The following is a 7,836-nucleotide window of genomic DNA, read 5'->3' on the forward strand; positions in this document are numbered from 1 at the left end:
CTATGAACAATTCTATTCCAACAAACTGGACAACATAGATGAAATGGACATATTTTTTAGAAAAAAAACAACAAGCCCCAAAACTGAATCAGGAAGAATAAAAAACATAAATAGGCCAATAACTACAAAAGAAATTAAAGTAGTAATCAAAATATTCCAGCACACAAAAGCCCTGAACCAGAAGGCTTCACGGGGTACTTTAACCAAACATTCAAAGAAGAAATAAAACCTTTCCTCCTCATACTATTCCAAAAAATTCAAGAGAGGGCACACTTCCAAGCTCTTTCTATGAAGCCAGCATTACCTTAATCCCAAAACCAGATAAAGACACCACAAAGAAAGGGAATGACAGTCCAATATCCTTGATGAACATAGATGCTAAAATCCTCAAAAAATTCTAGCAAATCAGATCCAACATTACATTTGAAAGATCAGACATCATGACCAAGTGGGATTTATTCCAGGGATGCAAGGATGGTACAATATCCACAAAGCAATAAATGTGATACATCAAATAAACAAATTGGCAGACAAAAATCACATAAAAATATCAATCGATGCAGAAAAAGCATTTGACAAATTCCAACATCGTTTCTTGATAAAAATTCTCATCAAAGTGGGAATAGAGCGATCATACCTCAACATAATAAAAGCCTTATAGGACAAACCCACAGCCAACATCATACTCAATGTGGAAAAACTAAATTCATTTTCCCTAAGAACAGGAACAAGACAGGGATGCCATTTTCACCACTCTTGTTCCATATAGTACTAGCAGTGCTAGCCATAGTGATCAGACAAGAAGAAGAAATAAAAGGCATCCAAATTGGAGGTGAAGAAGTAAAACAGTCATTTTTCCCAGATGACATGATATTATACATAGAAAACCCCAAAGACTCCATCAAAAAACTACTAGACTTAATAAATGAATTTGGGAATGTAGCAGCATACAAAATTAACACCCAGAAATCTGTTGCTTTTTTATACATGAATAATGACCTTACAGAAAGAAAACCCGAAAAAAAAATCATGTTTACCATTGCACCAAAAAATTAAGATACCTAGGAATAAACTTAACTAAGGAGGTAAAAGATCTGTACTCTGAAAACTACAGGACATTGAAAAAAGAGATAGAGGAAGACATAAACAAATGGAAGAACATACCATGTTCATGAATTGGTAGAATCAACATCATTAAAGTGTCCATAGTACCCAAAGCAATTTATAGATTCAATGAAACCCCCATTAAAATACCAATGGCATATTTAAAAAACCAAGAACAAACTCTCAAAACATTCATTTGGGGGAAAAAAGAGCGTGAATATCCACAGCAATCCTGAGAAAGAAGAACAAAGGAGGAGGGATCTCAATAGCAGATATTAAGCTGTATTACCAAGCTATGGTTCTCACAACTGCCTGGTTCTGGCACAAGAACATATAGACCAATGGAACAGAAGAGAACCCAGAAATAAACCCAAGCCATTATGCTCAATTAATATTTGATAAAGGCAGCAAGAGCATACAATGGAGTCGTGACAGTCTCTTCAATAAATGGTGTTGGGAAAATTGGATAGGTATATGCAAGAAAATGAAACTAGACCACCAACTTACACCATACACAAAAATAAACTCAAAATGGATAAAGGACTTAAATGTAACACGGGAAAGAGAAAATGAACAAATGGGACTACATCAAAATAAAAAGTTTCTGCACAGCAAAAGAAACCATCAACAAAACAACAAGAAAGCCCACTACATGGGAGAACATATTTGCCAACATTATATCTGATAAGGGCCTAATCTCCAAAATTTATAGGGAACTCATACAACTTAACAAAAGGAAGATAAACAATCCAATCAAAAAATGGGCAAAGGATCTAAATAGACACCTTTTAAAAGAGGACATTCAGAAAGCCAAGAGACATATGAAAACATGCTCAAAGTCACTAATCATCCGAGAGATGCAAATCAAAACAACAATGAGGTACCATCTCACACCTGTCAGACTGGCTATCATCAACAAATCAACAAACGACAAGTGCTGGAGAGGATGTGGAGAAAAAGGAACACTTGTGCACTGCTGGTGGGAATGCAGACTGGTGCAGCCACTATGGAAGACAGTATGGAGTTTCCTCAAAAAACAAAACATGGAACTCCCATTTGACCCTGTGATCCCACTTCTAGGAATATATCCCAAGAAACCAGAAACACCAATCAGAAAGGATCTATGCACCCCTATGTTCATAGCAGCACAATTCACCATAGCTAAGATTTGGAAACAGCCTAAGTGCCCATCAGTAGATGAATGGATTAGAAAACTGTGGTACATCTACACGATGGAATACTATGCTGCTGTAAAAAAGAAGGAACTCTTACCATTTGCAATGGCATGGATGGAACTGGAGAGCATTATGCTAAGTGAAATAAGCCAGTCAATGAAGGAAAAATACCACATGATCTCACACATTCATGGATAATAGAGACCATTATAAACTTTTGAACAATAATAGATACAGAGGCAGAGCTGCCTCAAACAGATTGTCAAACTGCAGCGGGAAGGCCGGGGAGGGTTGAGGGGCAGGAGGGAGGGGGGGTAAGAGATCAACCGAAGGACTTGTATGCATGCATATGAGCATAACCAATGGACATAAGACACTGGGGGGTAGGGGAGGCCAGGGGATTGTCAAGGGCAGGGAAAAAAAAAGGACACATATGTACTTTAAGCAATTTAAAAATTTAAAAAAAAATAAATGGTGCTGGAAAATTTGGTCAGATACATGCAAAAAATGAAACTAGATCACCAACTTAAAGCATACACAAAAACAAACTCAAAATGGTTAAAGGACTTAAATGTAAGATGGAAAACCATAAAAATCTTAGAAGACCTAATAGGCAGCAAAATATAAGACATATTTCATAGCAATATCTTTACCAACACAGCTCCTAGGGCAATGGAGACTAAGGAGAAAATAAACAAATGGGACTGTATCAAAATGAAAAGTTTCTGCACAGCAAAAGAAACCATCAACAAAACAACAAGAAAGCCCACTGAATGAGAGAACATATTTTCCAATGCTATTTCAGATAAGGGTTTAATTGTGGGAAGCCATCCATTGTCTTCACTATCAGAGAAGTGTAAACAAGGATCCCGGAAAGCTGGTGAACCTTGAGCCCCTGGCAATGGCCAGAGCTATGCACCGATTGTTTAGTCCAGACAATGGGGGCTCAAGCAATTTCCTGACCAGATAGGCTCAGAGGAAATCTTTCTAATATTTACTGACCTTTAAGATAGTCTGTCTGTTACCGAAATTACCTGCCTGACTAAAGGCTAGATGTGTATCCAAAATTGAATAAAAGGTTGGCAAGGCCTGAGCACCAGTGGAAGTCCTTTCCCTTGCATTGGGCTTCCCGCCTGGCCCCTTAATTTCCAAATGATTATTTCTTGTCTTGTCTCTGTCATTTGCGTGCGGCCCTTCTCCAGATCCCAAAACCTGGAACACGCAGGACATAGATACACATTTAATTTCCAAAATTTACAAAGAACTCATACAACTTAACAAAAGGAAGATAAACAATCCAATCAAAAAATGGGCACAGGACCTAAGTAGACACTTTTTAAAAGAGGACATACAAAGGCCGACAGACATGAAAACATGCTCAAAGTCACTAATCATCTGAGAGATGCAAATGAAAACAACAATGCAGTACCATCTCACACCTGTCAGAATGGCTATTATCAACAAACTAGTGGCCTGATGCACGAAATTCGTTCTTTCAGCCCAGCCTATACCCTCTCCAATTGGGGAGCTCTTGGGAAATATCCAACTTCCGGTTTAGGCCCAATCCCACAGGGACTGCTGACTCCTAACGGCTCACCTGCCTGCCGGCCTGATTGCCCCTAATTGCCTCTTTCTGCTTGCCTGATTGCCCCTAACCCCTCTGACTGCCTGCCTGATCGCCCCTAACCTCTCTGCTTGCCTAATCACCCCTAACTGCCTCTGCCTGTCTGATCACCCCCAACTGCCCTCCCCTGCCGGCCTGGTTGCCCCCAACTGCCCTCCCCTGTTGTACTGATCTCACCACAAACTGCCCTCCCCTGCCAGCCTGATCTCACCCCCAACTGCCCTCCCCTGCCGCCCTGATCACCCATATCTGCCTCTGCCTCGACCCCCACCACCATGGCTTTGTCTGGAAGGAAGTCAGACATCCAGAAGATGGCTGTTAGACCAGGTCTAATTAGCACATTACCCTTTTTATTAGTATAGATAGATTATATAGGATAGGATTGCTTAAATGGAGAGGGAAAGCCTTTTTTCAGCAGGAGGAGATGCTCTTACAGACAAAAATACATAATCCCTATATCTGGACTGATAGCCAGCCACATGCACTATACCGCCAAATTGGTCATTAAAAAATTGAACCGCTTTCTTACACCTTACACCAAATAGCTATTGCCCTTAAAACTCCTCCTCAGTCCCCACCTTAGGTTCTGCCTTCGCAGTTTACCAAGATTTGGCTCTGATTCGTTGATTTCTATGCCAGTCAGTGTCAAAAGCTCCACCTCCTAGGCAGCCATTGGCTCCTCGCAGTTCACCTATATTTGGTTCTGATTGGTTGTTTTATTTTTTTTAATGTATTTTATTGATTTTTTACAGAGAGTAAGGGAGAAGAGGAGGGATAGAGAGTTAGAAACATCAATGAGAGAGAAACATTGATCAGCTGCCTCCTGCACACCCCCTACTGTGGATGTGCCCACAACCAAGGTACATGACCTTGACCAGAATCGAACCTGGGACCCTTCAGTCCGCAGGCCGATGCTCTATCCACTGAGACAAACCAGTTAGGGTATGATTGGTTGGTTTTTATGCCAGTCAGCATCTCCAAGCCCATCTCCGGGCCTGATCAGAGAGGCGGGGCTCATCAACACCCAACCCAAGCTGCTGGCAAGCGGTCTGAACTGCTGATCTCTTGGAGAGAGAGAGGCTCGGCTTCTGGTGAGGCCCAGAGAAAAGCAGGGTCTGATCCGCAGCCTTAAAGATCAGACCCTGCTTCTCTCTCTCTCCAGGCCTTGCCAGCAGCTGCGGTAGCCACTGATCAGCCCCACCTCTCTCTCTCCCCATGAGGTCAGCAGTTCAGCCTGCTCGTCAGTCCCTTCCCACCTGAACCTGCTGCACAAGCATCCTGGTGTTCGGTTGAGCCTTCAGTCCTTTTGGATGTTATGGACCCTGGGTTTTCATATATTATAATCACCAAAGACAAGTGCTGGAGAGGATATGGAGAAAAAAGAACCCTCTTTCACTGCTGGTGGGAATGTAGATTGGTGCAGCCTCTGTGGTAAACAGTATGGAGTTTCCTCAAAAAACTAAAAATGGAACTCCCATTTGACCCAGTACTCCCACTTCTAGGAATATATCCCAAGAAACCAGAAACAACAATCAGAAAGGATATATGCACCCCTATGTTCATAGCAGCACAATTCACCATAGCTAAGATTTGGAAACAGCCTAAGTGCCCATCAGCTGATGAGTGGATTAGAATAGTGTGGTACATCTACACAATGGAATACTATGCGGCGGTAAAAAAGAAGGAACTTTTACTATTTGCAACAGCATGGATGGAACTGGAGAGCATTATGCTAAGCGAAATAAGCCAGTTGGTGAAAGATAAATGTCACATGATCTCACTCATTTGTGGGATAATGATCAACATAAACTGATGAACACTAATATATCCAGAGACAAGGGGTGGTGATGGTGGGGGGGTTAGAGATCAACCGAAGGACTTGTATGCATACATATTAGCATAACCCATGGATACAGACACTGGGGCAGTGGGGGCTTGCCCTCGGGGGTGGGAGTGGCTGGGGACAGTGGTCAATTGGAGAAAAAGGAGACATATGTAATACTTTAAACAATAAAAAAAATCATTAACACCAGTGTGGTTATTAATTCATTTCATGGTTTCATATTACATTATATTTCACTTGATTTAATAAAGTAAGAATGCTAGATTACTTAACTTAACAATCATGTATCTTTACTTGGTTTATCTTTATATAGCATATTTATGTCTTTGAATTTTGTTTAAAAATCTTTAGGTATGTATTGTTATGGTATATTAGCATTTTATTTTAAATATGAATTAGTTAAATGTATAACTCAGGTTATAGAAAGCATAATAAAATGTTGATATTTCTAAACTTAAAATTAATATAATGAAAATTGTTTTATTGAATGTATTTACAATAGAAATATTTTCTTTTAAAATATAAATGAATAAATATAAATAGCTTTTTGAGAATAATTACTTAGAAAGAGATTTTTATTCTCTACTTGGTATATATTATAATTTAAAAAATATATTTTTAATTGATTTCAGAGAGTAAGGAAGAGGGAGAGAGAGAAATATCAATGATGAGAGAAAATCATTGATAAACTGCCTCCTGCACACCCCCACCTGGGGATTGAGCCACAAACCAGTCAAGTGCCCTGACCAGGAATTGAACCACCCCCACCCTTCCTTTCATGGACCACTTTTGTAGGCTACTAGTACAGGGTTCCAGGGAAGAAAGTTGGGGCCTGGTACCCCCACTATGCTGCCAATCCTGCACTTAGAGAACAAGTCAAAACTATAAATTATCATAGCAATTAGCACCTGTACTTGGAAGATGGGCAAAGTGAGGGGGCTCAGCCTTAAGGAGTTGATGTTGATAAAACCAAGGGCATCCACTGGCTAGTAATTATCCTGAATGTTCATGCTCACCGGCTGCTCTTTGTAGAGGGATAGTAGGAACTCCTTGCCCAGGATGTACATCTGGCCCTTGAAGGGAGATACCAGAACTTTCCTTGCCACATAATCCTGTCACTTAGTGATTCAGTGGCAGATAAATTCATACTTAGAACTGTGCCAGAAACTGGTATGCTGGGTGAATTTCAAGCCAAGGCTGTGTTTTATTTTGCATACTTCCTAATCCAATGTGAAGGTCTCAGTGTTTAAATGAGTATGATAAAGGACTACCTCAGATGGGATCTTGTAAATACATCTGGACTTCATCCTAATGAAGTGGTTTTCCTGATGTCACTGCGGCCCAGGCCATGCTTGTCTGCAACTTCATTCAAGTAAATAAAGAGCTCCAAGGACATGCCTTGGGTGGTGCCATCCTTAACGTTGGTCACCTTCTCAAGGATCCCTTTCTTGAACTCAATTTCAAGAATGTCAAGTCTGTTTGGACCTTTGGCAAGGTCCTGGGTCTTTGTGTTGTGGCTTTATTAGATGTATTGCAAATACGTTCTCCCAGGATTCTAGCCTGTACATGAGGTCTTTTCCATGCTCCATGAGTCCTTAAAGGTGACTGGGATGGGGATTCCATGTTGCTTTATATAGTCTACTAGAGGCCCAGTGCACGGATTTGTGCACCAGTGGGGTCCCTTGCCCTGACCTGCAATCTGGGACCCCTTGGGGGATGTTGGAGAACCAGTTTTGGATCAGTGGGGTCCCACAGGCCAGGCCAAGGGACCCCACTTCCATGAACTGGGCTGGTTTTGGCCCAATCCCCACAGGCTAGGCCGACAGACCCCACTGGTGCATGAATCTGTGCATGGGGCCTCAGTATGCATGTAAGATCTTTGGTTAATCTCTTCCCCTTTCCCTCTGAGATTCATCAGTCTGTTCCATGTTTTCATTCCTATGGTTTCTGCTCCTGCATTGAGTGTCTGCCTCCTGGTGGTCAGTGTGCATCATAGCTACCAGTTGGCCAGTCACTTAGGCTTTTATATATATAGACTAGAGGCCTGGTGCACAAAAATTTGTGCACTGGGGGGGGGGGGCCCCCACCCC

The 7,836-nt window shown here is 41.4% G+C and overlaps 1 pseudogene; it reads right to left on the bottom strand.

The window, feature by feature from the left end:
- Positions 1 to 6,522: 6,522 nt before the first annotated feature.
- LOC102249565 overlaps positions 6,523 to 7,836 on the bottom strand; it is a 5,463-nt pseudogene continuing 4,149 nt past the window's right edge.

This window comes from Myotis brandtii, unplaced genomic scaffold (genome assembly GCF_000412655.1).
Source record: "Myotis brandtii unplaced genomic scaffold, ASM41265v1 scaffold514, whole genome shotgun sequence".
NCBI lineage: Eukaryota > Metazoa > Chordata > Mammalia > Chiroptera > Vespertilionidae > Myotis > Myotis brandtii.